At 46.0% G+C, this 22,145-nt stretch overlaps 1 protein-coding gene and 1 long non-coding RNA gene across 2 annotated transcripts in view; one reads left to right on the top strand and one right to left on the bottom strand.

Annotated features, from left to right (window-relative positions):
* Positions 1 to 22,145, top strand: part of LOC145504748 (NBPF family member NBPF19-like) — a 363,203-nt gene that overhangs the window by 55,844 nt on the left and 285,214 nt on the right. The gene's annotated exons all lie outside the window — the stretch shown is intronic.
* LOC145504790 (uncharacterized) lies at positions 5,515 to 16,961 on the bottom strand. The gene is made up of 4 exons (XR_014052487.1): positions 16,164 to 16,961; positions 15,947 to 16,082; positions 6,318 to 6,438; positions 5,515 to 6,161 (listed from the first exon to the last, which is right to left on the bottom strand). It is a non-coding gene; the product is annotated as an uncharacterized LOC145504790 (long non-coding RNA).

A 22,145-nucleotide genomic window follows, 5' to 3' on the forward strand; every position in this document is an offset into this window, starting at 1 on the left:
CTTTCATCAAAAGGCTCTTTAGTTCTTCTTTGCTTTCTGCCATAAGGGTGGTGTCATCTGCATATCTGAGGTTATTGACATTTCTCCTGGCAATCTTAATTCCAGCTTGTGATTCATCCAGCCCAGCATTTCTCATGATGTACTCTGCAAATAAGTTAAATAAGCAGGGTGACAATATACAGGCTTGCCATACTGCTTTCCCGATTTGTAGCCCCTTAATTATACGGCTTAGTCAGTAACCAACTATGCGGTTGCCCCGACCCCAGCCTCTGGTTTCCCTGGTGACTGGTGAGCCAATCAGACATCGATGGTCCCTATACGTTGTAGTCTCCCCTCAATTCCGCCCTCGGCCCCAGCAGTGAAGATCGCTGCCTTGTTCTGCCAGCTGTTTGCTGAATACTGGGGCATGTCACTCTAGGACCCTTTGTTTAGGAATTATAAGATTCTCTATCCACTGAATGGTTGTTGTCTCTGTCACTGTCTATGGGCTGTGTTTCTTTGGTGTTGCACCTGGGCAATTACAGGCTTGCAGGCCTGCATAGTAGGCCTCACTCTACAAGTAGGAAGGAGGTGAGTGAGGAGATATGGAGCCAGCATTTCAGCATGGGAGGGACACAGGGAGCTTCAGCAAGTTCTGGAGAAACCTGAGAAGGTATGTCGGCCTCATGTTCTCCCTTTCCTGGGTGGAAACTAGCTGTGACTTGTGGTCAGGTAGGACAAGCACTGAATGGTGTCCAACTTGATAGCTAATGACTGAATATCTGCAAGTGGGTTGCACAGAAGTGGTGGATTTCCTAAAGCTTCTCCTCCCTGAAGCCTAGGAGTCTGAGGGTCCTTGGTTGGGGATTGTCAGGCAATAGCCCTTTCTAGAGTGAGAAAAGCTATGGGAGTTCTGGTTGGTGGGCTGAGTAGCTCTGTTCTCTCCACCTTCTCTCTTGGCTTCTCTAGTTGGTGATTGGTGTGGCCAGGGAGGAAAGGGATCTAGGAGTGCCCTCCTACCCCTGGAAATATGACTGGGCTGAGGCTGAAGCCTCTGGTTTTCTTCCCTAAGGACTCCGTTCTCATTGCAGAGCTGAGTTGTGGATTTCAGGCCTGGACTGTAGACGTTAGAGGCGAAGCCTGACCCGGGATGTGCAAGCAGGTAAGTGACCCATTTGGGCAACAGAGGCTCTCTGTTGGCTCATTCTCTGTCTCCAAAGACACTGTCCCAAACCAGCAGAAAACCCTGAGGACTCACCTCCTGGCCATAAAGCTTGGTAAGCCAAATACCTGGCTTTCCTGTGGCTCCTCCGCCTGGGTTCTTTGCATATGTTTCTCGTGCCCTGGGTGAGCTGTTCAGGAGGCTTTATTCCTAAATCGCAGCAGCTGCTGCTGCGGTGTTGGGAAGATAAGGGCATGTGAACGTTCTGGCCTCCAAATGTTAGCAGCCTGGGAGAGAGTGTGGGCAGGAAGGCCACCTCGGTGAGTGGTTGGGGGTGGCCCTGCAGACCTGGCTCCACCACGTGCCAATCACAGGACCAGGACACAGAAGTCAGTTCAGTTCAGTCGCTCAGTCGTGTCCGACTCTCTGCGACCCCATGAATTGCAGCACGCCAGGCCTCTCTGTCCATCACCAGCTCCCAGAGTCTACCCAAACCCATGTCCATCGAGTCGGTGATGCCATCCAACCATCTCATCCTCTGTCGTCCTCTTCTCCTCCTGCCCCCAATCCTACCCAGCATTAGGGTCTTCTCCAATGAGTCAACTCTTCGCATGAGGTGGCCAAAGTATTGGAGTTCCAGCTTCAACATCAGTCCTTCCAATGAACACCCAGGACTGATCTCCTTTAGGATGGATTGATTGGATCTCCTTGCAGTCCAAGGGACTCTCAAGAGTCTTCTCCAACACCACAGTTCAAAAGCATCAATTCTGCGGCGCTCAGCTTTCTTCACCGTCCAACTCTCACATCCATACTTGACCACTGGAAAAACCATAGCCTTGACGAGAGGGACCTTTGTTGGCAAAGTAATGTCTCTGCTTTTAAATACGCTATCTAGGTTGGCCACAACCTTCCTTCCAAGGAGTAAGCGTCTTTTAATTTCATGGCTGCGATCACCATCAGCAGTGATTTTGGAGCCCCCCAAAATAAAGTCTGACACTGTTTCCACTGTTTCCCCATCTATTTCCCATGAAGTGATGGGACCAGATGCCATGATCTTAGCTTTCTGAACGTTGAGCTTGAAGCCAACGTTTTCATTCTCCTCTTTCACTTTCATCAAGAGGCTCTTTGGTTCTTCTTCGCTTTCTTCCATAAGGGTGGTGTCATCTGCATATCTGAGGTTATTGATATTCCTCCCAGCAATCTTGATTCCAGCTTGTGTTTCTTCCAGCCCAGCGTTTCTCATGACGTACTCTGCACAGAAGTTAAATAAGCAGGGTGACAATATGCAGCCTTGACGTACTCCATTTCCTATTTGGAACCAGTCTGTGGTGCCATGTTCATTTCTAACTGTTGCTTCCTGACCTGCATACAGGTTTCTCAAGAGACAGATCAGATGGTCTGGTATTCCCATCTCTTTCAGAGTTTTCCACAGTTTCTTGTGATCCACACAGTCAAAGGCTTTGGCATAGTCAAGAAAGCAGAAATAGATGTTCTTCTGGAACTCTCTTGCTTTTTCGATGATCCAGCGGATGTTGGCAATTTGATGTCTGGTTCCTCTGCCTTTTCTAAAACCAGCTTGAACATCTGGAAGTTCACGGTTCATGTATTGCTGAAGCCTGGCTTGGAGAATTTTGAGCATTACTTTACTAGCATGTGAGATGAGTGCAATTGTGCGGTAGTTTGAGCATTCTTTGGCACTGCCTTTCTTTGGGATTGGAACGAAAACTGACCTTTTCCAGTCCTGTGGCCACTGCTGAGTTTTCCAAATTTGCTGGCATATCCAGTGCAGCACTTTCACAGCATCATCTTTCAGGATTTGAAACAGCTCAACTGGAATTCCATCACCTCCACTAGCTTTGTTCGTAGTGATGCTTTGTAAGGCCCACTTGACTTCACATTCCAGGATGTCTGGCTCTAGGTGAGTGATCACACCATCGTGATTATCTGGGTCGTGAAGATCTTTTTTGTACAGTTCTTCTGTGTATTCTTGCCACCTCTTCTTAAGATCTTCTGCTTCTCTTAGGTCCATACCATTTCTGTCCTTTATCGAGCCCATCTTTGCATGAAATGTTCCTTTGGTATCTCTAATTTTCTCGAAGAGATCTCTAGCCTTTCCCAATCTGTTGTTTTCCTCTATTTCTTTGCACTGGTTGCTGAGGAAGGCTTTCTTCTCTCTCCTTGCTATTCTTTGGAACTCTGAATTCAGATGGGAATATCTTTCCTTTTCTCCTTTGCTTTTCGCTTCTCTTCTCTTCCCAGCTATCTGTAAGGCCTCCTCAGACAGCCCTTTTGCTTTTTTGCATGTCTTTTCCATGGGGATGGTCTTGATCCCTGTCTCCTGTACAATGTCACGAACCTCTGTCCATAGTTCATCAGGCATTCTGTCTATCAGATCTAGTCCCTTAAATCTATTTGTCGCTTCTAGTGTATACTCATAAGGGATTTGATCTAGGTCATACCTGAATGGACTAGTGGTTTTCCCTACTTGCTTCAATTTAAGTCTGAAGCGAGGCGGCTGCGTCGGACGGCTCTGCGCAGAAGCGAGGCGCTGCGTCGGACGGCTCGGCGCGGAAGCGAGGCGCTGCGTCGGACGGCTGGGCGCGGAAGCGGGGCGGCTGCGACGGACGGCTGGGCGCGGAAGCGGGGAGGCAGCGACGGACGGCTCGGCGCGGAAGCGTGGCCGAGAGGAGCTAGGCCGGGCCGAGGGCCGGGAGCCGGGGCGGCGGCCGACGGGGGCGGGGCCGGGGGCCGGGGGCTGCGGCCGACAGGGGCTAGGCCGGGCCGGGCCGGGGGCCGGGGGCGGCGGCCGACGAGGGCTAGGCCGCGCCGGGGCCTGGGGGCGGCGGCCGACAGGCGCTAGGCCGGGCCGGGGGCCGGGGGCGGCGGCCGACAGGGGCTAGGCCGGGCCGGGGGCCGGGGGCGGCGCCCGACTGGGGCTAGGCCGGGCCGGGGGCCGGGGGCGGCGGTCGACTGGGGCTAGGCCGGGCCGGGGGCTGCGGCGAGAGGAGTTAACCCAGGCCCAAGGGGCAGGGGCTGCGAGGGCACAGGAGGGCCGAGAGGAGTTACTCCACATTCCAGGTCAGGAGGGGCCGTTGTGAGTAGATACCCCTTGTCCAAGGCTGCTGATTACAGAGTTGCAAAAAAAACACCCCTAAGAAAAGAAAAAAAGATGCAGAAAAGAGCAGTGGGGAGAGGGTGCTAATGACTGGCCACATCAACTGCCTGATTTTGCCTTGCATGCGTGCTAAGTCGCTTCAGTCGTATCCGACTGTTTGCGACCTGATGGACTCTAGCCTGGCAGCCGCCTCTGTCCATGGGATTCTCCAGGTAAGAATACTGGAGTGGGTTGCTGTTTCCTCCTCGAGGGATCTTCCTGACCCAGGAACTGAACCCGAGTCTCCTGCTGCTCCTGCATTGCAGGTGGATTCTATACCACTGAGCCATCAGGGAAGTCCTACATACATATTTTTAACAATGACTGTGATGTTTTTAATAGTCATAGCTTCCTCAGTCCAGATGTGAGAGTCAAGATGGAACACAGTGTATAAATATGGACTATTGAACAGATAAACATTTTTTTCTGAGAAATGTCCTTCAACTATCATTGTTTTAAGAGTGGAAATGTGTATGTTTAACAAATGTCCCCTGCATTTCAACCATGGGTTCCTGGTGTTTTTAGATACAAAAGCTTGTGGCCAGGGTTTGCCCGGTGGGTGTATAGCAGCAACGGGTGTGGGAATTTAGGGATAATCTCCACCTATTTAGGCCTCGGTTTCCTCATCAGTAAGATAAGGTTATTCAAATTTTCCAAATTGCATTCCTGCTAAGTTTTTTTTCTGAGTGCATGAGAGACTGAGCTTCATGTGAAATGTGTGTTGGAACATGCAGCCAAGACCTGAACTTGGTCCCTTCTCTGTGTGTCCCCTGCAGGAGCCTCAACTGAGCCACACACTGAAAACACAGAACTCAGAGAGGAGGTGGAAGAAAGGAAGTCAACGGTTTGGGAGGATGAGAAAACCCAAAGAAAAACAAGGTAATGGTGGAGGAGCTGGTTGCCAAGGGAGGTGAGGATAAGGACAGGTTGAGCTCAGAAAATTCAAGAGGAAGTGAGGAATGCACAGTATCATCCAAGTCCTCACGGAGCAGCCTGAGCTGAGCAGGAAGGACCGGGAGAGTAACAGTCCACAGTGAACTTATGCACCTGCTGAGGAGATCCACACAATGGCTCAGTGTTAGTTTATACTGCTGCGAGCACCATGGTAGGGGGACAATGGGATCTTGAGGCTTTGCCCTCGATCCCCAGCCTCAGCCTTGGAAGTGGCCACACAGCAGATGTCCTCCAAGTAAGTGTGCAGTAATGTGGATAAATGATGTTTGGAGAAGAATTAGAGATATGTATTCATACCAGGGGCCAGATTAATGGGACCCTCGTTTCTGAAGTAGAGATAGTAACAATATTCTTCTGCATTTACACTTTGGAGGCTTTACACATAACATCTCTTAACTACATATTGCTTAATTTGCCTTATGCTATGTTACCAACTTGGAGTTCAGATATCAGTAATATATCCATGAGGAATTTAAACAGCGAGAGGACGAATACAAGTGCATCGTGGCAATTACACGTGGTGGCTCTCCTCAGGTGGGATATCATGGCCACCAGAGGATGGGAGGATATGCCAAGGACATCTCTTCCTAATGGCAGTGTGAACCTGCTAGGGGAATCCCTGAGGACAGCCATGTCTTCATCAGAGTCAGCTCAGGTGAGTGTCAGGCAGTGTCAGGCAGTGTCAGGCAGGCTCCTCTCTAAGGAAGGGGATTGCTGCTTCCTGGGAGAAAGAGCATCCCTGACCAGACGGTTGTCTAGGAGCGTAGTTGAGCTAAGTGGAGTCTTGTAACCATGTTTCTGCAATTAGTGAACGGATGTTGCCGAGAGCCTCCTCAGTGCTTGACTCAATGCCAGGAGTCATGCACGCAGAGATGAATGAAATATTATCCCCAATTTCATGGAGTTCTCCATCTAGTAAAAACAAAATCATGAGAGGTATAGTGGTGGTAGGTTCATTGGAGGAGATGGTCAGTGCTGGCTACCATGACATCAAGGGTGATCTGTCCCCCCCCCTTTTTTTTCCCAACAGATATATGTCTCTTCTGGCCCCCAAATCCTGCTTCTCACCCAGATGTGAGCCTCTCAGGGTACAGCTTGCACTTGGGCTCCATGTTGGCTCAAAGCAGTCAACTCTGCCACCGTCTCCAGAGAAAACTGCTTATATCAGTAGCTACTGTTTCTTGGCCAGCTGAAGAGAGAAGGAGGCAAGTTTGATTTGTCTTATAGGTTGATGGCTGTCATAATGATTCGTGATTAATGGTTTCCTCTCGTATGAGTTACATACTTTCCTGACATCACGATTCTTCATGTCAAAAATAATTTATATATTTATCTTATTCTCACAATTGTAGAACTTGGTGTTCTAGCTGTAAATTTGGAGCAAATAACTAAAGTATAAAAGGGGGAAAGCAAATTCCTAGTTTACATTGAGATAATAGGATGCCCTTTTCATACTTTCCATGGGGTTCTCCTTTGAACCATGGTGCTGGAAGAGCCTCTTGAGAGTCAAGGAGATCAAAGCCGTCAATCCTAAAGGAAATCAACCCTGAATATTCATTGGGAGGAGTGATGCTGAAGCTCCAATAATTTGGCCACCTGATTCAAAGAGCTGAATCATTGGAAAAGACCTTGATGCTGGGGAAGATTGAGGGTAGAAGGAGAAGAGGGTAACAAAGGATGAGATGGTTGGAAAGCACCACCAACTCTATGGACACGAGTTCAAGCAAACTCCAGAAGATAGTGAAGGACAGGGAAGCCTGGCACACTGCACTCTATGGGGTACAAAGAGTCTGACACAATTTAGTGACTGAATAACAACAGTTAAGACACTATAGCACTCGTGTAAGTAGACAAAACACAAATATATGAATGTGAAAGTATAGAGAAGAGCTGCTACCTGGGTGTGGCTCTAGCACTTACAGCAAGGGGGTCTTGGCCCATTCGAGACCCTCTCTGTGCCTCAGTTTCTTCATGTGCAAAGCAGCAGAGAGTTATGTTTTTGGCACCAGTCAATTTTGAACACTGGAAGTACCATAAATGAAATAATCATCCCCTAGAATCATGAGGGAGGTCAGTGAAATCAGTGGGTAAAACTAAGTGCACACCTGAGTACCTTTAACAAATAGATTCCAGATCCCAGCTCAACTCACTGAAGCACAGTTGCTACAGGTGAGGACTGTGCACTTGTTTGGGTACTAACTCTCCCAGGTGATTCTTCCAGTGATCAGCTTGGGGACAGAACACACTGAAGTGTATACCTTTTACCCCAAACACAGAAGTAGGACAGAGCAGAAGAGCGAGGGTGTTTCCAATCCAGTGACTAAAGCAGAGAACTCTTGGAAGACTCTAGAATTGAAGGACTAGGCCCACCTGACCCCATTTTACTCTTGTCCCGTTTACAGCAGAGACACAAGTCCTTGGGGACACATGCCTGTGGCACATGAGTATCCACCTTGAGGAAAGTGAGAGGCCTAGTTTTATTTTATTTTAAGTAAATTTATTTATTTTAGTTGGGGGCTAATTACTTTACAATATTGTAGTGTTTTTTGCCATACATTGACATGAATCAGCCATGGGTTTACATGTGTTCCCCATCCTGAAGCCCCCTCCCACCTCCCTCCCCATCCCATCCCTCTGGGTCATCGCATTGCCCCAGCCCTGAGCGTTTGTCTCATGCATCGAACCTGGAATGGTGTTCTGTGTCACATATGATAATATACGTGTTTCAGTGCTATTCTCTCAGAACGTCCCACCCTCACCTTCTCCCTCCGAGTCCATAAGACTGTTCTATGCATCTGTGTCTCTTATTCTGTCTTGCATACAGGGTTATCGTTACCATCTTTCAAATTCCATATATATGCATTAGTATACTGTATTGGTGTTTTTCTTTCTGGCTTACTTCACTCTGTATACTGGGCTCCAGTTCCATCCATCTCAATAGAACTGATTCAAATGTATTCTTTTTAATGGCTGAGTAATATTCCATTGTGTATATGTACCACGGCTTCCTTATCCATTCGTCTGCTGATGGACATCTAGGTTGCTTCCATGTCCTGGCTATTGTAAACAGTGCTGCGATGAACACTGGGGTACACGCGACTCGTTCCATTCTGGTTTCCTCGGTGTGTATGCCCAGCAGTGGGATTGCTGGGTCATATGGCAGTTCTATTCCCAGTTTTTTAAGGAATCTCCACACTGTTCTCCATAGTGGCTGTACTAGTTTGCATTCCCACCAACTGTGTAAGAGGGTTCCCTTTTCTCCACACCCTCTCCAGCATTGATTGCTTGTAGACTTTTGGATAGCCATTCTGACTGGTGTGAAATGGTACCTCATTGTGGTTTTGATTTGCATTTCTCTGAAAATGAGTGATGTTGAGCATCTTTTCATGTGTTTGTTAGCCATCTGTATGTCTTCTTTGGAGAAATGTCTGTTGGGTTCTTTGGCCCATTTTTTGATTGGGTCGTATATTTTTCTGGAACTGAGCTGCAGGAGTTGCTTGTATATTTTTGAGATTCATTGTTTGTCTGTTGCTTCGTTTGCTGTTATTTTCTCCCATTCTGAAGGCTGTCTTTTCACCCTTTTTATAGTTTCCCTGGTGGTGCAAAAGCTTTTAATTTTCATTAGGTCCCATTTGTTTATTTTTGCTTTTATTTCCAATATTCTGGGAGGTGGGTCGTGGAGGATCCTGCTGTGATTTACGTCGGAGAGTGTTTTGCCTATGTTTTCCTCTAGGAGTTTTATAGTTTCTGGTCTTACGTTTAGATCTGTAATCCGTTTTGAGTTTATTTTTGTGTATGGTGTTAGAAAGTGTTCTAGTTTCATTCTTTTACAAGTGGTTGACCAGTTTTCCCAGCACCACTTGTTAAAGAGATTATCTTTTCTCCATTGTATATTCTTGCCTCCTTTGTCGACGATAAGGTGTCCATAGGTGCATGGATGTATCTCTGGGCTTTCTATTTTGTTCCACTGATCTATATTTCTATCTTTGTGCCAGTACCATACTGTCTTGATGACTGTGGCTTTGTAGTAGAGCCTGAAGTCAGGCATGTTGATTCCTCCAGTTCCATTCTTCTTTCTCAAGATTGCTTTGGCTATTCGAGGTTTCTTATATTTCCATACCAATTGTGAAATGATTTGTTCTAGTTCTGTGAAAAATACCGTTGGTAGCTTGATAAGGATTGCATTGAATCTATAGATTGCTTTGGGTCGTATACTCATTGTCACTCTATTAATTCTTCCAATCCATGAACATGGTATATTTCTCCATCTGTTTGTGTCCTCTTTGATTTCTTTCATCAGTGTTTTATAGTGTTCTATATATAAGTCTTTTGTTTCTTTAGGTAGATATATTCCTAAGTATTTTATTCTTTTTGTTGCCATGGTGAATGGTATTGTTTCCTTCATTTCTCTTTCTGTTTTCTCATTATCGGTGTATAGGAATGCAAGGGATTTCTGTGTGTTAATTTTATATCCTGCAACTTTACTATATTCATTGATTGCTGCTGCTGCTGCTGCTGCTAAGTCGCTTCAGTCGTGGCCGACTCTGTGCGACCCCATAGACGGAAGCCCACCAGGCTCCCCCGTCCCTGGGATTCTCCAGGCAAGAACACTGGAGTGGGTTGCCATTTCCTTCTCCGATGCATGAAAGTGAAAAGGGAAAGTGAAGTCGCTCAGTCGTGTCCGACTCTCAGCGACCCCATGGACTGCAGCCTACCAGGCTCCTCTGTCCGTGGGATTCTCCAGGCAAGAGTACTGGAGTGGGGTGCCATTGCCTTCTCCGATTCATTGATTAGCTCTAGTAATTTTCTGGTAGAATCTTTCGGGTTTTCTATGTATAGAGGATCATGTCATCTGCAAACAGTGAGAGTTTTACTTCTTCTTTTCCTATCTGGATTCCTTTTATTTCTTTTTCAGCTCTGATTGCTGTGGCCAAAACTTCCAAAACTATGTTGAATAGTAGTGGTGAAAGTGGGTACCCTTGCCTTGTTCCTGACTTGAGGGGAAATGCTTTCAATTTTTCACCATTGAGGATAATGTTTGCTGTGGGTTTGTCATATATAGCTTTTATTATGTTGAGGTGTGTTCCTTGTATTCCTGCTTTCTGGAGGGTTTTTATCATAAATGGATGTTGGATTTTGTCAAAGGCGTTTTCTGCATCTATTGAGATAATCGTATGATTTTTATCTTTCAATTTGTTAATGTGGTGTATTGCATTGATTGATTTGCGGGTATTAAAGAAACCTTGCATTCCTGGGATAAAGCCCACTTGGTCATGATGTATGATCTTTTTAATATGATGTTGGATTCTGTTTGCTAGAATTTTATTAAGGATTTTTGCCTCTATGTTCATCGGTGATATTGGCCTGCAGTTTTCCTTTTTTGTGGCATCTTTGTCTGGTTTTGGAATTAGGGTGATGGTGGGGCCTAATTTTAAATTCAGTCTGGTTTTGAGTGAAAGCTAAATTCACCCTTGTTTGCTCATTGATGGGACCAATCTACTCCAGGCTGCCACTTTCTAAAAAATAAATCCTATTGCTATAAATGCAAACTTCAACGAAGATGTTTGTTAGAAGAAATTGATAAATACTCTAGACACCTAACAAGAAACCAGAAAGTTAGCAAGAGCATTCACTTTCAGGAGAGTTCGGGCCAATAGAGCAGTCACTGAGAGAAAAGATTCTTGAGTTGAAGGGAAGTGATCCCTTTGTGTCCTGGGATATGCTGCTAACTCAGTGGGGTGGGAAAGCAGCTGCCCACTCTTAACAGACGGGATTCTCAGGTGGGGCTAGTGGTAAAGAACCTGCCTGCTAATGTAGGACAGGCAAGAGACACGGTTTTGATCCCTGGGTCAGGAAGATTCCCTGGAGGAAGAAATGGCAACCCACTCCAGTATTCTTGCCTGGGAAATTCCAGGAACAGAGGAGGCTGGAGGGCTACAGTCCATAGGATCACAAAGAGTCAGACACGACTGAAACAACTTAGCACAGCACACATTCTAACAGACAGGCTGCTCTTGCCTCCAGATGGTGTCTGGTGTCCTGAAACACATAAGCACTCAGGGAGCCTTTAGAAGGGCCCAGCCATCACTTCTGCTATTGCTCAGTGCATAGAAATGGTTTTGTTGAAAAAAGGTAGGACTCTAGGAATAAAGTCAGGTCACAGAGAAAAAGAGGAGTATGCAATGGGACAATGGCAGGATAAAAACAATAGGTTTCTCCTACCTACAAAATGCAAAGCAATAGCTTACTTGCCTTGATAAAGCGTTGTTGTTTTTTTTTTTTAATTTTAACTTTGGTCCAATAATTTTTTTGAATGTACCTCTTCTACAGGGATGTTACCTTGAATGATTACGATGAAAGAAAGTATCATAATATGTGTGAAATGCCTGGCACAGTATTAGTCAGTGAACTGTACCTGTTATATACTTCTGTTAGCATGGCAAAATTCATCCCTGACCTCAAGGCAGTTACGTTTTGTGAGATTTTTTGGTTTCATCATATTTAAAATGAAGGAATTTGACACATTTCTATTTCCCCCACAGAATGTCAGGCCCCACAGCAACCAGAAAATAGATTTCCTTAAAGCCTTTGCTGAATCTCACACACCAAGTATCATTAAGCACTGTAGTTTGAGGATTGTGTGGGGGTGTGGGGAAGATACGCTTTCATAAGTAGCTGTTCCTGTTTTGTATCTTTTATCTTAACATGAACAGATGCTCAGTGGCTTGTTGTCACACCCATTTGACCCTCCACCCAGGTAGGACCAAGAGCTAAACTGAAGAGATGGATGCTACAGGGGTTCCCCAAGTCTCAGACTCACAAGACCCGGGTAGGAAGAGATGCTGAGGAAGTGAGGAGTTGGTTCAGGCCATCACTACCTGAGGGCCTGCCTGTCTCTCTTTCCTCAAGCTCAGCGTCTATGTCACTGAACACAATGCTTATGTTCACTGGGGATCATCATGATCCCTGACCTATGACCTTGAACTTAAGCATGCTCTGTTTTCGGAATACAACCACAGGTCAATGGCACGAGGAAAACTCAAAGGGATGGATCAAACAGTGTGCCACAAACACTGCTCTGGAAACCTGGCCTGTTCAATATGTGGCTGAACTGAATGGACACAGAACGAGAGCACAAGGCTGTCAAATCTTTCCTGAACAGAGAGGCAGCCCGTGTATTCAGTGGCTCAGTGGGAAAGAATCAGCCTGCAATGCAAGAGACACAGGAGATGCGGGTTTGATCCCTGGATCAGGAAGATCCTCTGGAAGAGGGCATGGCAGCCCATTCTGGTATTCTTGCCTGGAGAATCCCCATAGACAGAGGAGCCTGACGGGCTACAGTCCTGGGATCGCAAAGAGTCAGACAAGAATGACGTGACTGAGCACAAGCACACCATGTTTTCAAGGAGATACACATAAACTCTTTTAGTCATTTTGACAGCTTGGAAAGAGCGCTTGTGAGGCTACAATGAAATACATTGGTGAAAGTATGAAATGTAGTGTTTAGTAACATTTTAAAGAAAGAATCAAATAGAACAACCCAGACCCAGAGGAAGAATTTAGAAGGTAGGGATGTCAACCTTAAGTTTATTCTGAAACCAACATGCTGCCCAGTAAAGAGAAGAAATTGACATAACAACAGGATGCAGCAAAAGCATACTGAGTTGGGAGAGAAAATATTTTTAAAAATTATTTCTTCACTTAGTATTGTAGTCTGATTTGTATCCTACAGTTTTTAGGACACAGACTAAACTGGAAAAGACGCAGAGAAGAAGTTCATGACAGTCTACAGGTTTGACGTCCTTCACCTGGGGACAAGCCTTAAGATCTGTTTAAAGAGACGATGAGGTGATATGGTTTTTCCAGTAGTCATGTGTGCATGTGACAGTTGGACTATAAAGAAAGCGAGTGCCAAAGAATTGATGGTTTTGAACTGTGGTGTTGGAGAAGACTCTTGAGAGTCCCTTGGACTTCAAGGAGATCCAACCAGTCCATCCTAAAGGAAATCAGTCCTGAATATTCACTGGAAGGACTGATGCTGAAGCTGAAACTCCAATACTTTGGCCACCTGCTGGAAAGAACTGACTCATTTGAAAAGACCCTGATGCTGGGAAAGATTGAAGGCGGGAGGAGGAGGGGACGACAGAGCATGAGATGGTTGGATGTCATCGCCGACCCAGTGGACGTGAGTTTGAGTGAACTCCAGGAGTTGGTGATGGACAGGGAGGACTGGTGTGCTACAGTCCATGGGGTTGCAAAGAGTCAGACATGACTGAGCGACTGAAATGAACTGAACTGAGGTGACTTTATGACAGCCCAACAGATATGAAGACCTGCTGGCAAAGTATTTCTCCCATGAATATTTTTGTGCACAGAAGAATGAACAGTGGGAACTCAGCTTAGACAGTTTTTGGATAAGATAGGTCAGTGGTATCGGTACGTGTGTAGACAACCTAAGAGTGGCTGCTGAGGGCTTGGGTGCTGTCAGTGGTGGTGTTACAAACGGTCATGGCCTAGGCACCTGGAAGGCAGGGGCCGCCAAGATTCCGTGAACCCCTCCCCCTACCAGTTCTGTTATGGCAACTCCGGATGGTTACCTAGCACGCTGGGTACCCCCCCCCCCTTCACTCCTGTCTGGGTCTCAGCCCCGCACAGGACCTTTGGCTCTGAGCTCTGGCATCTTCATCTTCTTTTTGCGGTTGAGAACCCTCTAGTTGTTCTCAACAGTAAGTTAGGAATTCCAGTTTTTGTCATCCCTCAGTGCTGATTAAGCCTATGTGATCTTATTTGTCTTTAACCCCCCCCATATATTGGGTGTCTCCTTCCCACCTTGGCTTCTACCCGTTCTACCACATGTCACCATGGCAGTATGTGTTCCCCCTTTATCTGATGTGAGGGCAGAACGTACCCTCACGGAAGTCAACCAGGAGCTTCGGTTGCAGCTGGCAAAGTGCAAGCAGGACTTCAGAGACCTCACAGAGAAATTCCTCGTATCCGAAGCTACTGCTTACTCCCTGGCCAACCAGCTGCAGAAATACAGTAAGTCCTCGGGGTCATGGTCACCAAAGCAATGAATGATCACGGCCTTCCCTCTAAGAAAGTATAAGTCTCCAGGATTGGTCTCCTTTTCCCTTTGTCATTTTGAATTCCATTCTGACCACAATCCAGGAAAGGTAGGAGTGGCTCTTTTGCCTTCAGTTCCCTGAGGCTGGGAAAACTGAGGCACAAGGAGTGGAGGCACTTTTCCAAGTTTGCAGTGATGTCTAGGGTGAGATTGGAGTGAAAATACCAGACAGTGATTCCTGGTGCAGGCACAGGAGTGCCTGTGTGTCTCAGAAGCAAACTAAGCTGTGTTGACTGGAATCTTTTCTGTTCCGTATCTGACCCTGCATGCCTCTTGGCTAAACCCCTGCAACTAATGATCTCCATCCGTTCAAGGTTCCCTGATGCTCCACTGGCAACGCCCTGGGCTAGGTACACTGGGGTAAGGTGTGGTTAGACATTGTGAGAAGAGGGGGGATATGATTTAAAGGAGATTAAGGATGAGTCGGCTTCTCATTGAAACCATGGTCTGTGTGATGCCGTCAAGACAGAGACTCCCTGGTGAGAAGGAAGCCATGCTTTCTGAGTGTACAAGTTCTCCTTCTGAGTCCAAGAAAGCCATGTGACCCTCTGGCAAGAATGAAGGTGTTTCTGGTGAAATCAGACAATCTGCACTTTCCCCTCTCTCCCCACTTGAGCTGGTGCAACTTTGGTGATGCAGGTTGACCAGGAGTCCGGGGGACCCTGAGTGTGTGCTATAAGCTGTGTGACCAACATGAGGATGATGGTAAGTGGGGGGAGATCACCAGCCACAGTAAAAACCCAGGCAGAGTGTGAGGAGGCCCTCTGCACCCACAGTCAGCCTGGCAATGGGAATCATTTTTGCCTGTTCAGTAAGAGGGGCCTGGAGTAAGGAAAAGAAGTCATGTCCAGGGTACATGCACAACAAGGGGATGAGAGGAATCTTGACAACTTGTGTCTGTGTCACTTTACTACAATCATTTTCAATGAAGCAATGAGGGAGTTAATGAAAAATGATTGACACAGAGACAAGAAAGAAGGAAAGCCTACTATTTAAGAAAGTGAAATGATGAGCTTTGGGCAAAGGACAAACTCAGTATTATTTATACCGCTCCTTATGATAGTCACAAAATTCTAAGAAAGAAATTGTGAGGCTGGTGAAGAAGAGATGTCTCACCAGGACCCTGGTGTGGAGGTCACCACAGCACAGTGTGAAAGACATGGACTCTGGGCCAGGTTTCCTGGGCTCACATCCCTGTTGGGAACCTTTCTGTGTCTCTGGTTCCTCCTCTGTGTGTGTGGTGTTGTAATAGTAACTAGGGTTTTCGTTGTAGTGCATACTGAGTAAATCTGACAAAGCCCTGACAATAGTGCCTACTCAGTGTAAATACACGTAGTTCATAGTTCTACTGTTCCTAATAACACAGACTTTCTCAGTGTTTGGGCATATCTCTTTCACGTCCTTATGATTTCATGTATTCTATTTCACACAAGTATGTCCAGGTGAGTTTTACACCTTGAGACGCGTGTTCATTATTGAAATCCCAGCAGAAGGGAACCATCAGTCCTATAGTCCTAGGAGCCTTCCCAACCACACAGGGATCGCCAGCCCAGGCCCCTGCTCAGTGTCTCACCTCAGAGGCTGCAGGTCTTGGTTCAGTGGCCCAGGATTCAGGGTCATTCTCAGGGGATGTGAATTCTGACTTTGTCAAATGGCAGTTCATCTTGTCTAGTTACTTTCTGTGTCTTGGAGCTTCTCTTTCTTCAGCTCTAAAATGGGGAGTCACCTCGGTTCAGATGCTAAGGAATCAGATGTGGCAATCTCTCCATAGAGACTGGAAAAAGAGTTACCTCCACCACTAAGGTGGTCTGTCCTCCTCCCTTGAAGACAGTGACCACAGCAGCAAGGCCAGCTTTCCCTGAGGCTGTGTCTCTCTTTCCTCAGAGTGTGGAGCATATAACGACATTGTTGAATCCGTGCTGGGGGAGAAGCTGCCATTTGAGGTGCCGAGGCCGGCAGAGAAGCCAACACTTGATGAAAGGCTGAGGTAAGGAGGGCAGGAATGTTCATGGCAGGCACAGGGCACAGTCTTATCAAATAGGTGGAGAATACCAGTTGGTGAATTATGGACTCCAGTTGTTATTCAGGAAGGAATTTACTTTGCTTTTCAATCAACTATTGCCTTGAATCTCATCATGAAATTCACTACATTCAAGTGAACCAGTGGCACTTGGCTCATTCACAATGTTGTGCCATCGGTACCCTATTTGCCTTTAAACCACACCCCCCTCCTGCCTGACTCCATCCTGGAATGCTTTCTTCACCCTGTCATGCTTCTGTTCTTTCCAACTCACCCCGGATATACTTGTCCACACTCTATATCTGGCTGTGTGTCATTCACTGGACAGTACTTTGTGTTGCCAGATTAAAAATACAGAAACTACTTTGTGTATTTTTTAATGCAAATGGGCATGGCCGAGTGAGGAACTGGAGAGACATCGTCATGATGCAGATTTAGGAAGACATTGATGCATGCATGTGCACTCAGTAGTGACTCTTTATGACCCATGGACTGTAGCCCACCAGGCTCCTCTGTCCATGAAGTTTCCAGGCAAGAATATTGGAGTGGATTGCCATTTCCTTCTCCAGGGAATGTTCCTGACTTAGGGACCAAAGCTGCACCTCTTGTGTTTCCTGAATTGTCAGTCAGGTTCTTTAGCAGCTGAGCCACCAGGGAAGACAGTAGGATATCTTTACAGAAGGACAAGATGAATGGAATGTCACGGAATCTTACAGGAGTACTTTCTGATAGAGAAGAAACCTTTGTTTACCTTCTTTCTCTTTGACATAGGCCAGTCATCAGATATGGAGTAGGAAATGGCAACCCACTCCAGTATTCTTGCCAGGATAATGCAATGGGCAGAGGAGACTGGTACACTATAGGGGTCGCAAGAGTCGGACACGACTGAGTGCCTGAGCCAGTCATCAGATATGTGCCAGAATTCGGTTTAAAGGTCTCCTTGGGGTTGTTCTCACAGAAATCCCTAAGTGTCTTTCATCTAACTTTTTGCCTTTTACAACTGTGTCTTCTGTTCCACCTAGGACTTGTGAGATCCTAATTCGAAGTCAGGCACGAGAGCTGACCCAGTTACGGCAGACACTACAGGATGGGAAAGATGACTCCGTCCTGCTCAGGCAGCACCTCAAGGACCTCCTCACCCACAATGACCTGGACAAGCACCAGGGGCAGGGCTTCCGAGAGAGCCTGTCTGAGGGATACCGCCTGGCAGAGCGCCTTGCCTGCAAGCTCAGCCCAGGTGAGGGGGCCACAGACCCTGAGAGCACTGATCCTTTCCTAGGTCCCCAGTTGGTGAGATGAACAGCTCCAGTACGAATGTTGATCAGCTTTCCTGGTTCGTGTCCTCTTTGGGGCTTTGTAGGAGCAGGATTGTCTAAGTAAGAGGACAATGGAGAAATGCACAGGGTGGAGGTCATTATATCCCACTTGTCGGCTTCCTCCCTGATGGACCATGGCCACTGAGGCAGGAGGAAACATCCAGCCAGCATTAAAGCACAAAAAGATGGAGGTGACAGGAGACAGCTTGTTAGAGTGAATAGAGCCCTAGAGGAAGCTTGGAAGTTCCCAGGTTCCAGGCTGAGTGCTGTGTTTATCAATATGTGAGAACGATTGCTTTTCCTTATGTTAGTAACTCTTCTCATCTGTAAACTGGGTGAAATAATCTATTGCTAGTAGCTATAGTGATGAAATTTGGGAATATTTACAAATACACTGCAGAAAAAAGAAAGCCCTTCACTTTGTGGTGTTGGATAAGGTACGTGATGGAGTTGGTCTTGGTGTTGGGCAGATGGAGCACTTTCCATAGAGAGGCTTTCCCAGATAATACACAAAAGCCACCTTGAAGAGCCAGGATGTTCCCAGATGGAGGGCTGTGGGACATGGTTGTTCTCCTTAGAGAAAGGAGGGCATCTTGTGAGACCTGAGAAGGTCTATAGACGCCGTGTCTTTGGCAGAATTTGTGTCAGGATGGATGATACATTTGTAGAAGTGGAGATGGAAGGTGGACAATGTGAGGTGATATCAGGAAGAAAAGACCATTTAAATGATTGCCCAATTTCAAGCAGAAGGTGTCCTGAGGATGATCTACCAGTTTAGAAACACACTGCCTGTTGGATCAGAAGTCCATGCTTGGGCAGTTGTTTAAAGACAATGCATTAAAACTTCCATACAGTACTAATTCGTACATAGATATTTATGACTCTGTGACCATATGAGTCCCTGTGTTTGTGATGGGGGAAGTGACTAGAAGCTGACTGGATATTTCTGATTTTGTTTGCAGAAATTTGTGAAGACGAAGAGGCTGAACAAGCACAAGAAACACTAACCCCCAGGTAACAATTAACTATCAGTCCAGTTCAGCCACTCAGTCATGTCCGACTCTTTGTGATCTCATGGACTGAGCACACCAGGCCTCCCTGTCCATCACCAACTCCTCGAGTTTACTCAAATTCATGTCCACTGAGTTGGTGATACCATCCAACCCTCTCACCCTCTGTCATCCCCTTCTCTTTCTGCCTTCAATCTTTCCCAGCATCAAGGTCTATTCAAATGAGTCAGATCTTTGCATCATGTGGCCAAAATATTGGCGTTTCAGCTTCAAAATCAGTCCTCCCAATGAATATTCAGGACTGATTTCCTTTGGGATGGACTGGTTGGATCTCCTTGCCGGCCAAGGGACTCTCAAGCGTCTTCTGCACCACCACCGTTCAACAGCATCAATTCTTCGGCACTCAGCTCTCTTTATAATCCAACTCTCACATCCATACATGACTACTGGAAAAACCATAGCCTCGAGTAGATGGACCTTTGTTGGCAAAGTCATGTCTCTGCTTTTTAATATGCTATCTAGGTTGGTCATAACTTTTCTTCCAAGGAGTAAGCGCCTTTTAATTTCATGGCTGCAGTCACCATCTGCACTGATTTTAGAGCCCCAAATCTAAGTCTGCCCCTGGTGCCACTGTCTCCCCATCTATTTGCCATGAAGTGATGGGACCATACGCCTTCGTCTTAGCTTTCTGAATGTTGAGTTTTAGCCAACTTACTCACTCTCCTCTTTCACTTTCATCAAGAGGCACTTCAGTTCTTCTTCACTTTCTGCCATAAGGGTGGTGTCTTCTGCATATCTGAGGTTATTGATATTTCTCCTGGCAATCTTCATTCCAGCTTGTGCTTCAACCAGCCCAGCATTTCTCATGACGTACTCTGCATATAAGTTAAATAAGCAGGGTGACAATATACAGCCTTGATGTACTCCTTTTCCTGTTTGGAACCAGTCCGTTGTTCCATGTCCAGTTCTAACTGTTGCTTCCTGACCTGCATACAGATTTCTGAAGAGGCCTGTCAGGTGGTCTGGTATTCCCATCTCTTTCAAAATTTTCCACAGTTTGTGGTGAGGCACACAGTCAAAGACTTTGGCATAGTTAATAAAGCATAGGTAGATATTTTCCTGGCACTCTCTGCTTTTTCGATGATCCAACAAACTTTGGCAATTTGGTTTCTGGTTCCTCTGCCTTTTCTAAAACCAGCTTGAACATCTAGAAGTTCACGGTTCATGTATTCTTGCAGCCCGACTACGAGAATTTTGAGCATTACTTTACTAGCGTGTGAGATGAGTGCGATTGTGCAGTAGTTTGAGCATTCTTTGGCATTGCCTTTCTTTGGGATTGGAATCAGACCTGACCTTTTCCGGTCCTGTGGCCACTGCTGAGTTTTCCAAATTTGCTGGCCTATTGAGTGCAGCACTTTGACAGCATTATCTTTTAGAATTTGAAATAGCTCACCTGGAATTCCATCACCTCCACCAGCTTTGTTTGTAGTGATGCTTCCTGAGGCCCACTTGACGTCACATTCCAGGATGTCTGGCTCTAGGTGAGTGATCACACCATCTTGGTTATCTGGATCATGAAAATTTTTTTGTATAATTCTTCCGTGTATTATTGCCACCTCTTCTTAATATCTTCTGCTCTGTGAGGTCAATACAATTTCTGCCCTTTATTGAGCCCATCTTTGCATGAAAGATTCCCTTGCTACCTCTCATTTTCTTGAAGAGATCTCTGGCCTTTGCCATTCTATTGTTTTCCTCTCTTTCTTTGCACTGTTCATTGAGAAAAGTGTTCTTATCACCCCTTGCTATTCTCGGGAACTCTGCATTCAAATGGGAATATCTTTCCTGTTCTCTTTTGCTTTTTGATTCTCTTCTTTTCACAGCTATTTGTAATGCCTCCTCAGACAGCCATTTGGGTTTTTTACATTTCTTTTTCTTGGGGATGGTCTTGATCCCTGTCTCCTGTACAATGTCACAAACCTCTGTCCATAGTTCATCAGGCACTCTATCAGATCTAGTCCCTTAAACCTCTTTCTCACCTCCACTGTATAATCATAAGGGAGTTGATTTAGGTCATAGCTGAATGGTCTAATGGTTTTCCCTACTTGCTTCAATTTAAGTCTGAATTTGGCAATAAGGAGTTCATGATCTGAGCCACAGTCAGCTCCCGATCTTCTTTTTGCTGACTCGATAGAACTTCTCCACCTTTGGCTACAAAGAATATCAGTTCAGTTCAGTTCAGTTGCTCAGTAGTGTCCGACTCTTTGGGACCCCATGAACCGCAGCACGCCAGGCTTCCCTGTCCATCACCAACTCCCAGAGTCTGATTTTGGTGTTGCCCATCTGGTGATGTCCATGTGTAGAGTGTTCTCTTGCGTTGTTGGAAGAGGGTGTTGCTATAACCAGTGTGTTCCCTTGGCAAAACTCGATTAGCCTTTGCCCTGCTTCATTCTGTACTCCAAGGCTAAATTTGCCTGTTAACTGCACGTGTTTCTTGACTTCCTACTTTTGCATTCCCGTCCCCTGTAATGGAAAGAACATCTTTTATGGGTATTAGTTCTAGAAGGTCTTGTAGGTCTTCATAGAACCTTTCAATTTCAGCTTCTTCAGCATTACTGGTCGGGGCATAGACTTGGATAACAGTGATATTTAATGATTTGCCTCGGATAGGAACAGAGATCATTCTGTCGTTTTTGAGATTGCATCCAAGTACTAGCTTCTGGACTCTTTTGTTAACTATGATGGCTACTCCACTTCTTCTAAGGGATTCGTGCCCACAGTAGTACATATAATAGTCATCTGAGTTAAATTCACCCATTCTAGTCCATTTTAGGACGCTGATTCCTAAAATGTTGGCATTCACTCTTGGCATCTCCTGTTTGACCACTTCCAATTTGCCTTGAAACACGGACCTAACATTCCAGGTTCCTATGCAATATTCTTCTTACAGCATCAGACCTTGCTTCCCATCACCAGTCACATCCACAACTGGGTGTTGTTTTTGCATTGACTCCATCTCTTCATTCTTTCGGAACTTATTTCTCCACTGATCTCCAGGAGCATATAGGGCACCTACCCACCTGGGGAATTCATCTTCCAGTGTCCTATCTTTTTGCCTTTTCATAGTGTTCATGGGGTTCTCAAGGCAAAAATACTGAAGTGGTTTACCATTCCCTTCTCCAGTGGAGCGCATTTTGTCAGAACTCTCCACCCTGACCCTACACGGCATGGCTCATAGTTTCATTGAGTTAGACAAGACTGTAGTCCATGTGGTTAGATTGGTTAGTTTTCTGTGATTGTGGTTTTCAGTCTTTCTATCAGGAGCTGGTAACGTGTAGGGAAAATGTGGACAGGGTCACAAAAGAACAATAAGTACCTCAAGAGAGTCACATGCCAGATGTAAGTATAAGCACAACTGCAGCTGGGATT

This window comes from Giraffa tippelskirchi, chromosome 5 (assembly GCF_054371585.1).
Source record: "Giraffa tippelskirchi isolate mGirTip1 chromosome 5, T2T-mGirTip1v1.2.pri, whole genome shotgun sequence".
In the NCBI taxonomy this organism is placed as follows: Eukaryota; Metazoa; Chordata; class Mammalia; order Artiodactyla; family Giraffidae; genus Giraffa; species Giraffa tippelskirchi.